This window comes from Lepisma saccharinum, chromosome 7 (assembly GCF_977018435.1).
Source record: "Lepisma saccharinum chromosome 7, izLepSacc3.1, whole genome shotgun sequence".
NCBI classification, from domain to species: domain Eukaryota; kingdom Metazoa; phylum Arthropoda; class Insecta; order Zygentoma; family Lepismatidae; genus Lepisma; species Lepisma saccharinum.
In genome coordinates, this window is record NC_139235.1 from 89000371 (window position 1) to 89020705 (window position 20335).

Sequence of the window (20335 nt, forward strand, 5' to 3'; positions counted from 1 at the left end):
TTATAAACACCCTGTACTTATGTTATGTAGCAGTAACTTTAATTTTTTTTTCTACTCAAGAAAGACGCCCGAGGGTGGCGTCCCAAGTGGTCGCCAGACCCTTAAACCGTCTCTGCTTAAAACAAAGTTTAACATAAATTTCAACTTCAATGGTATACACATTGTACAGTCCCGGAAAGAAGTTCTTCCCCAATAAGATTATTGGTATTAAGGCTATATGGGGGAAGTACTTTTTTCCATGACTGTACACACCACCGTTAACTTGAATTTAGTGAGCACCTATTTTCTGTACTAGCCTGATCAATTCTCGGTGTTTAACTGCGTGTGAATTGCAAACAAGCATTCAAAAGTTTCCTCGCTAATGTTAGCTGTAAACTTGTTTCATACACACTTTGCATTCAGTCCCTATCTTTTCCTCCAGGAAAGTTTATTGTGTCCGTCAAGATATGTCACATCTGTTTATTTCCGTTTTCATGACCTTGGGCGGCACGCTGAACGTGTGTGATGCACTTCGAAATCATAATAAACCGCTTTGCTCTTAAGCAGCAGTAGAGTTTCCGCTTAAGAAAACTTACTACGCTACAGCTCCAGTAACGATTAGCCTGTGAGCATAGGCATCGTGAGGGAAGAAATCTGTTAGTCACCCCTCAAACAGGGTTGTTAAAGGTCCAGGAGAGAAAATCAGCAAGCGTAAATGGGCTCTACACCGTAAAGAACCTTTTCATGTTTAAAGCATTTCAATTCGTTCCAGGAACCTTTTTCCGGCTGAATTTAATTACGGTCCAGGAACTTTTTTCCCGTCTGAATTTAATTACGGTCCAGGAACCTTTTTCCCGGCTGAATTTAATTACGGTCCAGGAAACTTTTTCCCAGCTGAATTTAATTACGGTCCAGGAACCTTTTTCCGGCTGAATTTTGTTACGGTCCAGGAACCTTTTTCCCGGCTGAATTTAATTACGGTCCAGGAACCTTTTTCCGGCTGAATTTAATTACGGTCCAGTAACCTTTTTCCGGCTGAATTTAATTACGGTCCAGGAACCTTTTTCCCGGCTGAATTTAATTACGGTCCAGGAACCTTTTTTCCGGCTGAATTTAATTACGGTCCAGTAACCCTTTTTCCGGCTGAATTTAATTACGGTCCAGTAACCTTTTTTCCGGCTGAATTTAAATACGGTCCAGTAACCTTTTTCCGGCTGAATTTAATTACGATCCAGGAACCTTTTTTCCGGCTGAATTTAATTACGGTCCAGTAACCTTTTTTCCGGCTGAATTTAATTACGGTCCAGTAACCTTTTTTCCGGCTGAATTTAAATACGGTCCAGTAACCTTTTTTCCGGCTGAATTTAATTACGGTCCAGGAACCTTTTTTCCGGCTGAATTTAATTACGGTCCAGTAACCTTTTTTCCGGCTGAATTTAATTACGGTCCAGTAACCTTTTTCCGGCTGAATTTAATTACGGTCCAGGAACCTTTTTCCCGGCTGAATTTAATTACGGTCCAGGAACCTTTTTCCCGGCTGAATTTAATTACGGTCCAGGAACCTTTTTCCGGCTGAATTTAATTACGGTCCAGGAACCTTTTTCCCGGCTGAATTTAATTACGGTCCAGGAACCTTTTTCCGGCTGAATTTAATTACGGTCCAGGAACCTTTTTCCCGGCTGAATTTAATTACGGTCCAGGAACCTTTTTCCGGCTGAATTTAAATACGGTCCAGGAACCTTTTTCCCGGTTGAATTTAATTACGGTCCAGTAACCTTTTTCCCGGCTGAATTTAATTACGGTCCAGGAACCTCTTTCCGGCTGAATTTAATTACGGTCCAGGAACCTTTTTCCGGCTGAATTTAATTACGGTCCAGGAACCTTTTTCCCGGCTGAATTTAATTACGGTCCAGGAACCTTTTTCCGGCTGAATTTAAATACGGTCCAGGAACCTTTTTCCCGGTTGAATTTAATTACGGTCCAGTAACCTTTTTCCCGGCTGAATTTAATTACGGTCCAGGAACCTTTTTCCCGGCTGAATTTAATTACGGTCCAGGAACCTTTTTCCCGGCTGAATTTAATTACGGTCCAGGAACCTTTTTCCCGGCTGAATTTAATTACGGTCCAGGAACCTTTTTCCGGCTGAATTTAATTACGGTCCAGGAACCTTTTTCCCGGCTGAATTTAATTACGGTCCAGGAACCCTTTTCCAGGCTGAATTTAATTACGGTCCAGGAACCTTTTTCCCGGCTGAATTTAATTACGGTCCAGGAACCTTTTTCCGGCTGAATTTAATTACGGTCCAGGAACCTTTTTCCCGGCTGAATTTAATTACGGTCCAGGAACCTTTTTCCCGGCTGAATTTAATTACGGTCCAGGAACCTTTTTCCGGCTGAATTTAATTACGGTCCAGGAACCTTTTTCCCGGCTGAATTTAATTACGGTCCAGGAACCTTTTTCCCGGCTGAATTTAATTACGGTCCAGGAACCTTTTTCCCGGCTGAATTTAATTACGGTCCAGGAACCTTTTTCCGGCTGAATTTAATTACGGTCCAGGAACCTTTTTTCAATGAAACAATACGCAACTTGGACCGAATTTAAATTGTGCTAGAATGAAGGTACCGGTACTGGAGCGGAACCCAATAGCACCTATTAGTACCCGGCCTGGTCATGGGTGTTCGTGAGTGTCCCTTCATCACTTTCATTATATCATCACATATCATCTTCGCAATTAGCCAATAGGCGGGATTCGTACCCGAGACCCCTGGCGTCATACCGCGCAGAGATCAACACTCTGCAAGTGTTTTTGTTCATATAGATTCATTTATAGGCCTATACAATTACAAAAATTACCATCATAATCGAAAAAAGTTGCCAATTGTCCACTGTCACTTGTTTGGGTGTCATGCCGGAACACACAACCCCCGGAAATGAAGGGGCTGATAAGCTGACCACGTGAATGTTGTCTCCTATGCACGTTAACTTTATACGAGTAATATATAAACATTGGGAACACATTGTGGGACAATGTTATTTATTTCATTTTTTTAAAAAAAAATAAATGTTCACAGTTAAAAAAGAGGTCGTGGAACCGACAGCCCCTCCCCTCCCCTCCTCGGGTAATCCATGATTAGCTGTAGGAAATGCAAAAAATAAATAACAACAGTTATTTTGATTCATTGATTGATTGACTTGGTGTTTTAAGTCCACTTTAAGCACAGTAAGGCTAATCGGGACTGGACCTACAGTTTAAAGTGGGATCCGAACCACTATGTGCCTCCACCAGGTATCGAACCCGGGACCAAGAACAGTTGTGTTGGATAATTACTCATCTGGTGAACCTAGTACGTAGAAAAGTATCCCCAAGGATATAATATAATAATAATAATAGCAACAGAACAACAACAGCAAGGTCAAGAGCAACACAGTGGATACCTGTTCTCCGATGATAGTAATACGGCAACCCATAGAGCGCAAAAGTGAAGCTTAATGATTATAAAAACACGTAATGGAATGTTATATTCATATAAATAGAATGAACATAATGATTTTCAAGTCATTTCATTATCATAATTGAGAGTTTTATGGTATGAATCATGCATTCCTATACGCTTGGTTGAATAATTTGTTTGTACTAATTGCTTGGTATTTACCGAAGCAACTGACTTATAAATCGTGACCAAGAAACACTTTCCCAACTACGTGTCACAATTAGCATGTGTACGTTGTTCACGTGAGATGATGTTCGTTGCATGGAATATACAATAACGAACAGAAGTCAGCAATATACGTTGATTTATATAAGAATGGTCTGTTAATTTTTTAGGTTTAAATAAAATAGGTTGAGAAAAGTTATGCAATAAAATATAAATATAAATAATTAGTTATTATTTATTGTATTAAAATTAATATGAAGTTAATTAGTAAGAAGTAATGAATTTAATGCTGTTTTGTTGAATAAAGTGCAAATTGGGTAAGTGAATTAAATTTTTGATAATGTGATTAGATTATAATATTTGTGGTAGTTTATATTGTTAAAATTTGGAAAGGTTAATGGTGTTGTGGCGACGTTTGCTATATATGTTTGTGCTAATTGTTGAGGTTTAGTTTGGGTATGTTGTTGGAAATTTTGATTAATTTATGTGTATAAAATGCTAAAATTGTTTTCTTATATAAAAAAAATTGATTTTTATTTACATTTTGTATGGTTTTATTTTGATTAAATTTGAAAGCAAGTCGGTTTTTTTAAAAAAAATTATTTAATATAAATATATTTATTGTAAATGGGACAATTTTGCAAAAATAATTTAAAGAAAATTTTGTTTTGTTGTTTTTTTGTTAAAATTATTGGTTGTGATTAATTTTAAGTGTATAAATGCGATGTTTTATGGCAAAATTGTTTGATTGATTTAGTTTATTTTACTTCGCGTTTTGTGCCTCGTGGCTAATTTGCGAAGATGGGGATGAGTGATGAAATGATGAAATTGATGAATGGACATTCACAAACAACCAAGCCCGAGCGGGATTCGAACCCGGGACCCTTGGCGTCGCAGCGCGATGTGCTAACCACTCGGCCACAGGGTCATGCTTATGGCAAAATTTAATCTATGTAATATGCAAATATTTTTAATATTGTTGATATGAAATTTTATTTTGAAAAACAAATTTTGATGGTTATATTTTTAATGAAATTGTTTTTTTGAAAATTTAATGAGCGATCAACTGGATCAAAAAAATATGCAGAGTTTAAAGTTTTTGTTGTTTTTTTTATGTTAATTTTTTGCTGTGCTAAAAGTATTTGGGAACGTTTTAGCGCGGAGAAAGGAATGCGTTGACACCAGCAATATAAATAGTGCACTTGAAACCTGAATCCCTACTAACCCCTAACAGCTAGGCAATTCGAATTACATAACAGTTTAGCGTGTTACGTATCATGCAAGGATATCAAGCGCGATGAATAAGGTTCATGAGAAAGGACTGGATTACTCCATGCTGTATAGTTTGACTCATCCCTTTGTCATCCTTTACCTATCTATCAAACTGTGTCCCAAAGTATTTTATCACTTCTCTCCCCTCATCGTTTACTTCCTCTATATTACCAGTGTTCAACAATAAACTCTGAAATGAAAAGTGAAAGAGAATCGCCATTCTTATGCATTTTGAAATTCTAGTAAGGTTCTGCCATTTAGCCTCGCAGCCAATGTAATCATCTGTGGGACTTGGTTGGTGTGCTTCCCCCCATTTCATCTTAACACAATTCATTCTCATCTTAGAGATTAGCCAAAAGTGGCAGAAAAGCGAAGTAAAATAAGCCATTCATTTATTCAATATAAACTTAAACAGTATCTACTCTTAACATTTTCACTGACAGTTGACCCGGATGTGCCTCATTTGCAATGTCTTGTTACGAACCCAATGCATGAGAGAAAAGTAGTTTGCGGAAATTGAATACAGATGGCAGCACCAGGCGAAAAGTGATAAGTGGTTAACTACAAGATAAATAATGATAAAATAAAGTAGCAGTAAATAGCAATATTGTAAATAAATACATCTGAGAAAAATAACGAACGAAGGATGGAAAATGTATAAATGAAAATATTAAAAGAGATAATTGTAATGTAATAAACGTAATGATCCGAAAGAAAACAATTTTGTATACTCAACAGTAATAGTTTTCTATAAGTTATCTATAGATCTCTTTGTTATTGACACTATTCATAGCAGTGGAGAGAACAATTGCATGTACTTTTATGCAGACAAAACAATGGTAGTCTCCGACAGAGTACTAACTGTAATACCGGGTTTTCGTAAATGATTGTCGGGGTTTCCTCATTGTTGTAATCGATCTGGGCGAATGACACGGTGAACACAAATGCACGATATTGTTGAGAAACTCAACAAGTTTTGTTCCTTATTTGTTTCATAGACCCCTGTCTCCCGATTCTGCCGCCAGGCGGCAGTTTTCCAAAATGGCGGATATTATTAGTGAGAAAGTGTTCTGTGTCCTTGAATATCACGCAACGAGCTCCGTTACAGTTGTGCAATGACATTTTCGTGCGTGATATCGGAAAGATGCACCGTCAGACAATTCGATTAGAAGGTGGTATGCACAGTTCAAAGAAAAAGGTTGCATTTGCAAAGGAAAAAGCAGTGGTCGACCATCAGTGTCGGAACATGATGTGGAGCGAGTTCGTGAAACCCATCTACGGAGCCCGAAGAAATCGATTCCTGCTGGATCCAAGGAATTAAACATTCCGAAGACAACATTATGGAGTGTTCTACGAAAACGGCTAAACATGAAACCATACCGCCTAAGTCTGCATCAAAAGCCAACACGTAACGCCAGTCGTGTACGGGAAACGTTCGCCAGCGATATGCAAAATCTCATGTCTGACGATGACAATTTCATCGGGAATTTCGTTTCCACTGACGAGACGACATTCCACCTAAGTGGAAAAGTAAACACACAAAATGTGCGCATACGGGGAACGGAAAATCATTATCAGTTTGTTGAGTTTGTTCGGGACTCGCCTAAAGTGAATGTTTTTTGTGCTGTGTCACGAGAAAAGGTGTACGGTCCATTCTTCTTCATGGAGAAAACGGTTACGGGATTGGCATTCCTGGATATGTTTAATGAGTGGCTATCCTCAAGTGGAAGAAGATTCCAACACCTTCATCATGCAATTGGATGTAGCCCCAGCTCACTTCCTCTATGAAGTGCGATCATTGCTCAACACAAAATTACCACAACGTTGGATTGGGCGGAGTGATGAGGATGAAAACCTTTCATCATGGCCGCCTCGTTCACCTGACCTTTCCCCTTGCAATTTTTTCCTCTGGGGATACGTAAAAGATATAGTTTCCAATTACCCACTACCATTGAGGAACTGAAAACATGCATCACGAATTCCATCAACAGTGTTACACGTGATATGCTATCCTGAGTGTGGCAGGAAATGGACTATCGCTTAGATATCTGCAGGATATCGCGAGGCGACCACATGGAACATTTGTGACTTTGTCATAAAAACTTGGTGAGTTTTCTAACATTTTGCAAAAAATTGCATGCATCTATCTTCATTATGTAAAATACAGTGCTTGTTTGTAACCCCGACAATCATTTACGAAAACCCTGTATAATAGTAGTTATATAATAATAATAATAAGGTACTATTATAGTATAAGAGAAACACCTATAAATCATATATTTCGCACTTTTTTACATTGCTAACGTACTATTTTGGAATGCGGAACATTTCCTAAGGTGAAATAATGCATTTCTAACTATGTAAGATAATGTCTATTTCTTACATTTACGAGTACAGTAGAGCGTCGATTATCCGAAGTAATTGGGGGACATGGGTGTTCGGAAAACTGGTTTGTTCGGATAATCGAACTGTACATGTTTATTTGCCAAAAAGAAGTACTGTACAGTAAATTTATTCATAAAAACAGGCATCTCTTTAAGTAAACGTACAAAGGCAACTTTAGTAGGAATATATAGTATGTGGTACAGTTTATTAAACAAAAATATGTACATATTACATACGCATTTTGCATGAACAATACATACACCGACAGAAGTGTGCTGATTGTTGAAACACAGCGACTGGCGGCTTGGCCGGTCAGCAGCGCCTTATGAAGGCCCCATTAGAAGCAATGTTCCGCCAGCGGTGGCTCAGTGCGGCGACTACTGTGGGAAACTTGGTTTGGGAGTGAGGGGGATGATGGACGGTAGGGTGGGAGAGTAACAGGTGCGAGCGAGTACACAGTTCGGTTAAGCGGTCGTTCGGTTTACCGACGGTCGGATAATCGACGCTCTACTGTACTTACTGTTACTTGTTATTTCGATTCTGTAACACATTATGGCGGGCGATAGCGTACTGGTTCAGGGCGCGTTATGTCGATTTATGCAGTGTTGCAACCTCGTTCACCGGAAAATACCTACTTTCGTGCCCGTATTTGAAATTATGCTAATACGTCGCAAACCATTGACGTTAGACTCACAAACCATTGACGTTAGCCCCACAAACCATTGACGTTAGCCCCACAAACCATTCACGCTAGCCCCAAAAACCATTGACGTTAGCCCCAAAAACCATTCACGTTAGCCCCAAAAACCATTTTCCGTAAGGTTAGGTTAGGTTAAGTTATTTTAGGCAACCATAGTTAAAAAAAAATACTCGACACGTCATGTTCTAGTGAAAACACGGCGAGGCTGAAACACTGACTATGGGGTTGCGTCATCTTAACACACGGAACATTGTACTCTCGTGCAGAAAGCAAATGGCGGCAGCAGAAACAGCGTGTCGGACAGAGATTTTTGCAGAAAACTACATGTTTTCGCATTAAAATGGATCAAAACTAGATTCACGAACTTCCACAACGCTACAGAAAATGATTTCCGTAAGTACTTTCTCCTGTAAATTTGAAGAAATCCGTTTCCCTTATACTATAATGTTACCAATAATAATTGTTGACGTATCCATCACTAGTTTATACTCGTACATAATATTTTCTTAGAAAACTTTCACCATCTATTGTCCGTTTTTTTTAACTGCTGCAATTTCAAAGTATTGATCACGTTTTCCTATTGGAACAAATAAATAAACAATTAAATTTAATCTGGAAAATAAACGCGGAGAATCGGGATGTCGTTTTGGATATTTGGAAAATACATATTTTCATGAATATCACATTGGTAGAGATATGAATACGTTATAATTTTGGCTCGCAACTTTATACATTTAAAATGATAGAACAGTTCATTCAAGCAGTAATACTACGAATTGTACTATCAAAGAAAATAGACAAACATTTCTTCCAAATTATTGTAATTGTATTTTTTTTTAAATATTTGCTACTTAAGTTCATATTTGTATAATTGTGCAATATGCTCTTGTAATTTCCTGTAGGCGGAGTAGACCAAAAGCATGAAAAACAGTTCTCACGAATTTTGAATTTTGGTCAAAGAAATTTACTTCTAAACAGCAGAAGTTCTAGTTCTCGACTCGATAGAAAATAGTAACGATATCTCCCCAACAGCTAACTGAACAGAAGCCCACACTGTCAAAAGCCTTTATTACATCCAAAACTGAAGTACTTGTGTTGTCTGTGGGTTTTACAATTGCAACACACGTTCTATGGTTGCTTGAGAATTTTATTGTTACGAAGGGTCAACTCAATTGTTGAAGTACAAGTATGATTACTAACGATGCCTGCAAGAGCCAGACTAATGCTGGATGAATACTGATAGGCCTTCGTTGCTATGACTACCAACTTAATTTATGATGGGTAAAGAACGTGCGCTTGCTGGTTTCCGTGGACGAAGCCGCTTCAGAACTTAACGTATATTCTTTTTGGGACTGAGAATGTTGTTTCATATTTCTGTATAGAATATTATTTTAATATTTGTCAGTTTTAGAAGTACCAATTATGAGCTTTGAAAAATTACCAGGATGTGTTCAATATTGCTAATTTAATAGCCGAGGCAATGTAATAGGGGGAGGAGGTAACATATGTAACATATATTGTTTGTTTTTGTTTTTAAGTCCACTTTATGCACAGAAAGGCTAATCGGGACTGGGCCTACAGTTTAAAGTGGGATCCGAACTACTATGTGACTCCACCGGCTATCGAACCCAGACACCTTGATTACAAGCATCGGTGTTAAACGTAGTAACATAAATACGGAAGTGCAGAGAAGAAGAAGGGTCTCAAACCTCTTCAAATATTTTCGATCACGACTCTATTACAGAAATAAATTTCCCTCGTCACGAAAGTGGCTTGCTCCGAAGCAACTGTTTTTAGCAAGATGTCCGATGATGCCAGATCTGGCGTGTAGGCTGGATGAGGCTGCATTTCATAGTCACACCTAGCAATATCAGATGTGTGAACTGGCGCATTGTCTTGCAGCAGTCTCAAACTTTGGGACAGTATTGGCTCGCTTACATATTACATATTGATACGTTCTTTGTAATAGGTTCATGTAATTGTACTACTTTTCCGGCAGATCATTGTTAAGATTTTCCGATGTCAAGCACAGTGTCAGGACGTTTCTTGTTACATTTGGACCTTTGTGTTCTTGAGGAGTGCAGAACCATGTGGTCGCCATTCTTGTGACCAACTTTTACTTTCAGGGTCAAAATGATGTACCAGGTTTCATTATGTATGATCACACTAGGAAACTACTTCTATGTTTTTTGACACGAGTTAAGACCTTTTGTGATTTCTGTCGTCTTCTGGAAAAGTGCCAAAAAGTCTTGGAAAAAACGTGGCACTCAATTTTCGTAAATTGAGCAATAGAACATCGAGGTTATACTAAATGGAACAATTCATGCACAGATTTCCTGCGATCTTTCATGATTAACGACACCACTTTTCAAATTGTCTTTCATCAATGGTTGACTGAGGATGACCCGGAATGAGCTCAGTTTCAACCTCTGCTTGACCACATCTAAAATGTCCTTGGCTTCACAATGCTATGTGGAGACTTCATCCCTCATTCTTCTCGTGGATTTTCTTCGGAGATTTCTCCATCAAGAACAGATACCGGAATAGCCCAATTTTATCTCTCTACATGATGCTCGTTCCTCTAACATTCAGCTCTGTTGCAGAAAAACTTGATAAGGCCGGCTGGAATCATTTCCTTTAACACTTTTTCTAGCATAAATGCAATGTAAATGCTTCCAAAAATCCCATAGCTGACAGTACTTTTCACGGAAGCATTTCAGGTTAGCTTTTGCGATTTCGATGTATAATATATACAGCACGAAAAGCATACCGAGTTAACACCATCCAATGGTTAGTGCACGACCTTTACAATTGAAATATTCTTCCATTTGTGTACTGTATACACTGTAACGTATGTATTTAAACAGCGCCATTGTTTTGTATCTAATAACGTTTTACACAAAACGATATTCCTCTCGGTTGAATATTTATCCGATTTTAGAAATGTGAAGTGATGCAGTGTTTACATCTCACGCGGCCGCCATTACAGCTGCACTCGTGACATAGAGCTCCCTTCTCATTGGTTACACTACGAAAAATGCTACGGAAATAGGACGGATTCTATCCTTGAGAAATGCCATGAAATGCCACAAGATTTATCACATTACACGGTCATGGCGTAAGTTTTAAGAATATGCTAAGGAAAATGCTTTCTTCTAAAGCGGCACTAAGTGACAGAGATGATGCAATTTTCTAATTTTAGTGCACAGATACGAGCATATAATTTGCTAGTTAATACAATGGTTTTCTTCGCACTTGTTCTTTATTAACAACAGATGGCGCATTTATTTTATTCATGAATAAGCACCACGTGACTGTAAATACGTACTTGGACAGATTAGAGTCACGTACATCTAATTCATTTAATTACATTTATGACTTCAATACATGAATATGTACGTATTTCTAACGTTCTTCCCATGTGATTTTATTTTTATTGTAACTCTTACCTTGTATTATTAACTACTTAATTTCATGAATTGACTTTCATACTGAAATATCGCCTCCTATCTTATATATCTTCAGCGTCAATTTGATAACAATAGTCTAGCTCATAGATTCTTAACCTGTGGTCAGCAGACATCTCAGGGGTCTGCGAAATAATCAAGAAACTTTACAAGCTGTTGCACTTGTTGCGAAGCAATTGTTAAATAGACCGACTCAAAATTAAACCAGTTCCACAGCTTGTTGAAGGTATACACGTGGCTTCATGTTTACTGTTTTGATTAAAGATTGTTTACAATGTAAAATACACTATTTTAAAACCCACATTTCTAAATCGTCAATAAGCCAACATAAATCTTTAATTATTCCAATGTAACATGGGAATTATAATAATGTGTAATATGTAATTGTCAGTGGCGATACTTAGGGGGGTGGACAGTTGCCTTCCCCCACTTTTGCTCCTGCACTATGCCCACTTAATGCTAAGCCTTTTCTACCAAGAGAAAGTACTCCGAACTATTACGTGCCTCCATCGAATTCGGGGCGCATTGATTACAAGGCGACGACTTGCCACTACGTACTGTATATAATTGCTAATATTATACTTCGCTTACATGTGCCATTTTTGTATTGCTACATATAAAAGGAAAAAATGCGTAATTATACAAAATTCGAAACCTACTTATTACTAGGGAGCGGAAGTTGATGACCTAAAAAACATAGGTAACGTATATGACCAATAGAATGTCCTAAAGAATGGGAGGTCTACTACTTGTTCACTGTTCTTAACTGCTCTGCTTTCTTGCTGTGTTACTAACACGTCAATAACTTTCTTTAATTTCTTTTCTAGACCCCATAAAAGGACTTAAGTTAAATGAGATGAAGACAACAATGTTTAGCTTAGACGTGAAAAGTATGTTCCCGAGCATCAAGAGGGGACACGTTTTGGACATTATTAAAAAGAGAATGGGACAAGAAATTATAGGAGAATGGGATAGTGAAAGGGTAGTGAAGGCGCTGGAAACCATTTGGAATAACGGTTACAGTATAATGGGAGATAAAATAATGTTAATGAGTGAAGGACTAAATATAGGTTCCAGTCTAAGCCCAGCATTGGCTGAATTGGTTATGAATGAATGGGAAAAGAAAGTGATAGAAAAAGGAGGTGACAAAATAATTCTGTTTTGCAGATATGTGGACGATTGTTTTGGCATATGGAAGGGAACGAAGAGGCAGCTTGATATTTTTGCCAAAGAAATACAAGATGAAGAAAGAGGGATATTATTGGAACTTGAAATAGAAGAAGAAGACAAGTTAAGCTTTCTAGATATATTGATGGAAAGGAAGAGAGGACAAGAAATTGAAACCGCTTGGCATCAGAAGAAGTGTGCAGCAGGGGTATTCTGCCACAAAAGAAGTGATGTAAGTGAGGTGACAAAAATAAATTTTATAAAGAATATGGAGGACAGAATCAAGAAAATATGCATGAAAGAATGTGAAAAAGAAGGCAAAATAAATAGCCTATGGAAACAGCTGGAACAGAATGGCTATGAGAAGCAGGATAGACTGGACATAAACAGAAGAAGGAAGAAAACGGGCAGGGAAGAATTGGAAGAGAAAGAAAAAGAGAGGAGGCTTGGAATAAGGAGTATGGGGAAGACCACAGAAAAGATATGCAAAGTGCTTAAGAAAGCGGGAATTAAAACTTACAGGAAGGGAGGGAGAAGCATCTTAGGAATAGCGAGGAATGCAAACAAGAAAAAGGAAAACAGAGAAGAGGAAGAGGAAGGGATTATCTACGAAGTGAAATGTAAAGAATGTCAGAGTGTGTACATAGGAGAAACGAAAAAGAGGCTGAAAGACAGTTTGAAACAACATAGGGATGATGTACGACTTAAGAGAGAAAGAAATGCAATATTTAAACACACAAGAGAAACAGGACATGAGATAGAGTGGGATGAGGCTAAGCAGATAGGAAGGGAGAAGAGAATGCTAGTGAGAAAATGGAAGGAAGCCTAAGAAATAGAGAAGAAAGGTGAAGAAGACACAATGAACTGGAATGGGGTATTGAAGTTAAACAAAGAATGGAAGAAGATGTTAGAAAGAGTGGAAAGGACAAGAGAGAAAGAGGAGAGGAGAAGGAAGAAAAATGAAGGGAAAAGAGCGTGAGATTAAAAGTCCAACCACATTCTATATGGAAGTAATTGTGTTTAGCCTTTTAGGTGAAAGTAAAGTTGGAAAGTAAAAGTCACCTGCTAGAAAGTTCCAAACAACTTTCTAAATAGTCTGGAGGGAGTAATGTTTGTGTATATATAATGCCCTGTTTTTGTATCTTGTTACTTTTGTACTTGATACAGAGTCTGAAGAAGACCTTGCTAGAAGGTTGAAACGTTACGTTTAGTTTATGTTTTTAATAAAATAAATTACTGCCTTGGTCAGCATATTTAGTTTTTCATGACGTAAAAAATGCATTTAATGACCATTAATTTGTTAGTTTCAGGTTATAAATTAAAATTAAAAGAAAATTAAATAAAATGCAATCTTGCTTTAAAAAAAAGGCATCAACCTGGTGGTTTCCCCCGACAGAACAAAGACTGTCACCAGTTCAGCATTTCTTTTGCTCGTAAATTGCAATCCTGCGAGATATATATAGGCTTATGTTCACGTTGTTGAAAAAACTCAAGAATATTACCAAAATGAAAGAAGTGACAAGATATGACGAAACAATACACTGAATATTGCGAAAAAATGACGGAAAATTGCCGAAAATCGGGGGAAATGACCTACAACCTGAAAATTGCCAAAAAATGCAAAAAAAAAATGCACTTTAAAATTACCTTTTTTGGGTTCTAGACGAAGTGTAATATTGTGTATATTTAATGGGCATCGTGTTCGAGATGTCAGAAAAAAGATGACATTTCATCAACTTCCGCTCCCTACGTATTACTTATGAGGATGATGAAGTTATTCCTTGTAATGAATATAATTTTTCTCCATGCCAGGTATACTTAAGTCTATTTTGGGGGGTTGAAATCAATGGCACCCCTCACCCTGTTATTTCGCACCCCGTTACCAGCTACGAATCATATATGTACTCATCCCTGGAGTGTTGAACAAGTGTACAAGTAGAAAGTTACACTTTGCAGTATAACTGAGTCCTGGCATGTTGAACAAGTGTACAAAATTACGCTTGGTAGTTTAGCTCTGTCCTGGCATGCTGAACTAGTGTACAAAGTTACACTTGGTAGTATAGCTCAGTCCTGGCATGCTGAACAAGTGTACAAAGTAACACTTGGTAGTATAGCTCAGTCCTGGCATGCTGAACAAGTGTATAAAGTTACACTTGGTAGTATAGCTCAGTTCTGGCATGCTGAACAAGTGTACAAAGTTACACTTGGTAGTATAGCTCAGTCCTGGCATGCTGAAGAAGTGTACAAAGTTACACTTGGTAGTATAGCTCAGTCCAGGCATGCTGAACAAGTGTACAAAGTAACACTTGGTAGTTTAGCTCAGTCCTGGCATGTGGAACAAGTGTATAAAGTTACATTTGGCAGTATAGATGTCCTGGCATGTAGAACAGATGTACAAAGTTACACTTGCTAGTATGGTTTGGTCCTGGCATGTAGAACAAATGTACATAATTACACTTGGTAGTATAGCTCAGTCCTGGCGTGTTGAAAAAGTGTACAAAGTTACAAAAGTAATCGTTGTGGTGGGAACAATACATCACCTTCTTCCCGCTTCCTCGTGTCAAAATTTCCTTAATCTTCGCCGCAAATTGCCTGCTTTGCGCTTAAAGTTTAAGCACTCCGCACGCGATCATGCAAATTCGATCACGCTCGACACATAAAGTAGATACGGGTCTCATTAACGAAAGTAAATGCGGTGGAAAATTAAGCGTCAATAAACGTCGTACTCGCAAGGTCAATAATTAGTTCGATTACAAGACCGGGCAACTGCCTTATCGTGTTCTTCGAGGCAGCTGTAGTGTGCAATTGACGTTATTACACAACGCTGACAAATCGCTTGGACTTGCGAAGGTATGTCCAACTCATGATCACGTTTCCAATTATCGTTACGTCATTACGCATTGCAGTTTTCCTCACACGGCTACCGGTGACATGTGCTGCAACGTTTCGCATGATGGAAGTGGGTACGGGGTCCTTGTCGATCAGTCCACCCATTTTCCGCCCCCAGGGGCGTACTGGCGTAACCATTGGGGGTCGAAGCATGGAAGGTAGGTCTCCAAAAATTAAATTAAATTAAATTCAGTTTTGGTGATAATTGAGTAAGGTTATGGATATCTAGTTCATATTTTTAAAATATCAGAGCTTCGATATCCTAAAAATTTCGACCTCGACATAATATCGATATCGAAATATTGACGTCCATTTCTAGAAAATGAGGAACAAAGGGAAGATCGGAAATGCTGTTGGAGTATTAGATCTGACCACCGATCAAGGGCGCCCGCAGGGAGGGCCCAGGGGGGGACTTGCCCCCCTGAGATTTCTGGAATTCAAATGATTAAATTGTAGCTATATTTTATAACAAGACATGTTGTTTTCTGTTTTTGTAAGTTACAGCAGTAACTATTATTATTATAATAATTATTATTATTATTACTATTATTTGAAGTAGGATTACATTTTAAGCTTACAGTCTATTTTACACTGAATGTCTAAAAACTCAATATGCTGACCAAGGCAGAAATTTATTTTATTGTAAAACATAAACTAAACGTAACGTTTCAACCTTCTAGCAAAGTCTTCTTCAGACTCTGTACCAAGTACAACTGAAACAAGGTACAAAACAGGACGATATATATACAAAAAAATTACTCCCCTCCAGACTATTAGAAAGTTGTTTTCCTGGAACATTCCAGCAGGTGGCCTTCCCTTGTCAACTGTACTTTCACCTGACAGGCGATTTAGCTAAACATTTCTTTCATCTGGAAAGTGGTTGGACTCTTTATCTCACGCTCTTTTTCCTTTCTTTCTTCATTCTTCTTCCTTCTTCTCTCCTCTTTCTCTCTTGTCCTTTTCACTCTTTCTAACACCTTCTTCCATTCTGAAAGACAGGTTGATCAACATAGGGATGATGTACGACTTAAGAGAGAGAGAACAACAGACAACAGAAACAGGACATAACATAGAGTGGGATGAGGCTAAGCAGATAGGATGGGAGAAGAGAATACTAGTGAGAAAATGGAAGGAGGCCAAGAAAATAGGGAAGAAAGGAGAAGAAGACACAATGAACTGGAATGGGGGACTCAAGATAAACAAAGAATGGAAGAAGGTGTTAGAAAGAGTAGAAAGGACAAGAGCGAGAGAGGAGAGAAGAAGGAAGAGGAATGAGGAAAGAAAGGAAAAAGAGCGTGAGATAAAGAGTCCAACCACTTTCCAGATGAAAGGAAATGTTTAGCTAAATCGCCTGTCAGGTGAAAGTACAGTTGACAAGGGATGGCCACCTGCTGGAATGTTCCAGGAAAACAACTTTCTAATAATTTTGTGTTTGGAGGGGAGTAATTTTTGTGTATGTATATCGTCCTGTTTTGTACCTTGTTTCAGTTGTACTTGGTACAGACTCTGAAGAAGACCTTGCTAGAAGGTTGAAACGTTACGTTTAGTTTATGTTTTATAATAAGATAAATTTCTGCCTTGGTCAGCATATTGAGTTTTTCATATCATGGAAACAAGGCTTAATGGTGTTATGAGTATCTAACTATAAAACACAGCTTTTTTCAGTATACAGTTATGAAAATTGTATATAGATACACAGAATATGGAAATAACAAATGTATGTAATTTTTTAATGAAGCATAAGTAGTAGTAGTATTAATAATAACAAAAATAATAGCAATAATAACAACAACAACAATAAAAGTTTCTATGCCCCCCCCCCCGAGAAACAATCCTGGGGGCGCCCTTGCCACCAATGGTATTATTCCAGCTAGACGTTAATTTCAGAGTTTTGGTCCAAAGTAGCAGAAAAATTCAACTCATTGACAGAGGCTGCTGATTCGACAATCAACCAACAGTCGCTTACAGACAAAGGCTGTCACAGGGCTACAGCTTGGTCCTTATTGTTTACATTCAATTCTCAGAAGTATTCGAACAGTAATTACTGAATTCCGCAAATTACTAATCTTCTAAAATTTCCTTTAGGTTTCTTCAACATTGAACAGCAATGATAATTCTATGTTTGGAAAGTAATATATGTACAAATTTAATAATACGTATTAAGCAATGATTCTTCTAATGAAGAACCTGTGTGAATGTTAGTTAACCAAAAGAAACTGTATATATTCGCATCACGACTGCAGTTCGAAAAAAGTAGGGACAGTGATTAAAAAGATTGACTGTCAAAAGTTAAGCCACCTGTTTACATAACACTTCAAATCTATCTGCAACCAAGGAAGAACTTAGCGATTTAACTATTGGCATATTTATGCATTGCCATTTTCATGCATATTTTTAGCTACTACTTCGAACATATTACCCCCTCCCCCTTCCAAACTAGCCCCTCTCAGCATGCTCTTGCGTTAGGAACGTTATACTTGATATCAGTTATGCAGTAATTATTGATTTAGAGAGATGTTGTTATTTGTTTATGATGAACTTGAACTTTCCAAATTCCACTTTACGCACAGAACGACTAGGGATTGGACCTACAGCTTAAAATGGGATCCAAGCCATTATCGAATTCGGGATCCTTTGATCATAAAGCGGTGACGTTACGGGGTGAAAATGTAAGTTTGTAAGCTACACGCACAAACACATACATACATTCGCTAGCATTGAAGCATATAGAAGGAGCATGTAATTATGATAGAAAATGCGATCTAGTGTGATTTGAAAAGCAGTGTTCTGAGGAGGTAAGGGAGGCAGTTCCACTTTCCTTGCCCCCTCCTCCCAGTTTTGGCACGAAAACGCCGGCACTGTAGATAAGATAATAAAGTTTGATATAAAAACTGATACACTGGAAATGGGAATGTTCTTAGTTTTAAGAGATTAGCGATCACTCCATCTCTGTGCAGCGAGAAACAGAGTGTGAGCCTAAAGTAATATTCTGGCACTTGCGTTAATCCAGTCTACACAATCGAAACATAACTGAATCAAAGATAGTATTTGTCATTTTATTTCATTTAGATTTCATATTTTCCCTACAGATGTCACTTCAAACAGAACGAGGAATTTTTAGTGCAATAAAGTTTGTATTCAGCTGGATACAAACTGACATTATGTAAAATAACATTCTTTTTCTTTCATCCATCGTTGTATATTATTACTTCCTTCTATAGTTTTCATTTTCTACGTAGATGTGTAAACTATAAGCTAAACTATACGTAGAAATGCCCAAATGTTGATTTATATCACAGTCTATAGCACAGAGTAGCACATCGCTGTCTATTGTTCACTATCCTCCAGACGATATATCGCGATATTGCAAAAAAATATGGACCAGGCGATATATCACGATATTTTAGCGATATACATCGTGTCGACGACATATCGTCACGATATTATGGCGATATATAACGTGGAGACGATTTATCGCCGATATCACGATACGGAGATAATATCGTATCGTATTGTCTGTGATGATATTTTCTTGACGATATTTCGCGATATCAAATTTCCGATATCGTCCATCCCTATTCTTCACTATTTACGAATTGAGTCGTGATGTCTATATTTAATTTTCATGTTAGCCTTCCAAGAGGAAAACTTAAATATGCAATGCAATTGTTCCGAAATATCTACATGTGTATGACAATTTCTTGCATGTTTGTCTGAATTAAAGTTTAGGAGTTGCCAGAATAACAGTCCAGCGCCAGTTTTGAAATAATAAATGCGCTATAAATCTGTCGATTTTTAATGATCACAAAGTTTAATACGATTATTTACGGCTCGTGTGTTTCACACATTGAGAAACGTACATCTCCGGTTCTTTTGAAAATTTTTCAGTATAGGTACCATACGGTGATCCAGTCGGTCGGCCTCCGTGTCGGAGTGGTTAGTTCAGCGCGCTACGATGCCAGGGGTCCCGGGTTCGAATCCCGATTAGGACATGGATGTTTGTCGGGGGGATATTACCGCATAGGGGTATTCCTTTTGAAAAAAAGAAAAGTCGGTAGGGTATTTTGACTTCCATGCGGGAGACCCGGGTTCGACTCCCGGGCTGGAGATTTTTTCGGTCTTGTCTCCGCATAGAGGGTTCTGGGATTCAACTACCCTCAAATCAATGGGACGGAGCGTGGTGCTGATCACCTCCTAACTCCACATTCCCTAAATGTGCCTTCACGGAACGGTGCTACATGGACGGGGAATTTTGCTTTACTGGGTCCCATGCATTTAATATATCCTGGGCCCCGCACCCACAGGGGGCCGGCTCTGTCTTGGAAACAGGAAAAGCCGTGATTGATATCATCATTCTGGCCACGCACAGCCCAACGCCTGGTCGACCTTGGCCATGAAAGAACTGACAATGTCGCGGGGTTCATCTTAGCAAGGAATAATCACAGCATTTGTTGCGATAGTGTTGCATTTCGAACTAGCTCTTCGCAACGAACTTAGAAATATCACATGCCTGGTGGGTGCTGGCGTTGAACATAAGTCAACATACAGAAGTAAGATGCATCTTTAAGATCAACAAGAAAATCATTATGAGTTTCACTTAGTGATCTGGAGGTTGTCGTTTGGCTGGTGCTTGAAGTGAAGACTGTTGGGTGTCGGGAGGCGGAGAGAGTCGAACCCACCCCTCGCTGGAAATTCGCATCGTCAATTTCAAGTTACAAAAAGCCAAGAAGCTTGCTTTTATTGTTAATAACAGACATAGCTATTAGTTAATATCCGAACAGAATAACGAAGTAAAGAATGCGTTAAATCGAAAACATTTA

At 38.3% G+C, this 20335-nt stretch overlaps 1 protein-coding gene across 1 annotated transcript in view; it reads right to left on the minus strand.

Moving 5' to 3' along the window:
* Nucleotides 1-20335, minus strand: part of LOC145989999 (uncharacterized) — a 162870-nt gene that overhangs the window by 140300 nt on the left and 2235 nt on the right. The gene's annotated exons all lie outside the window — the stretch shown is intronic.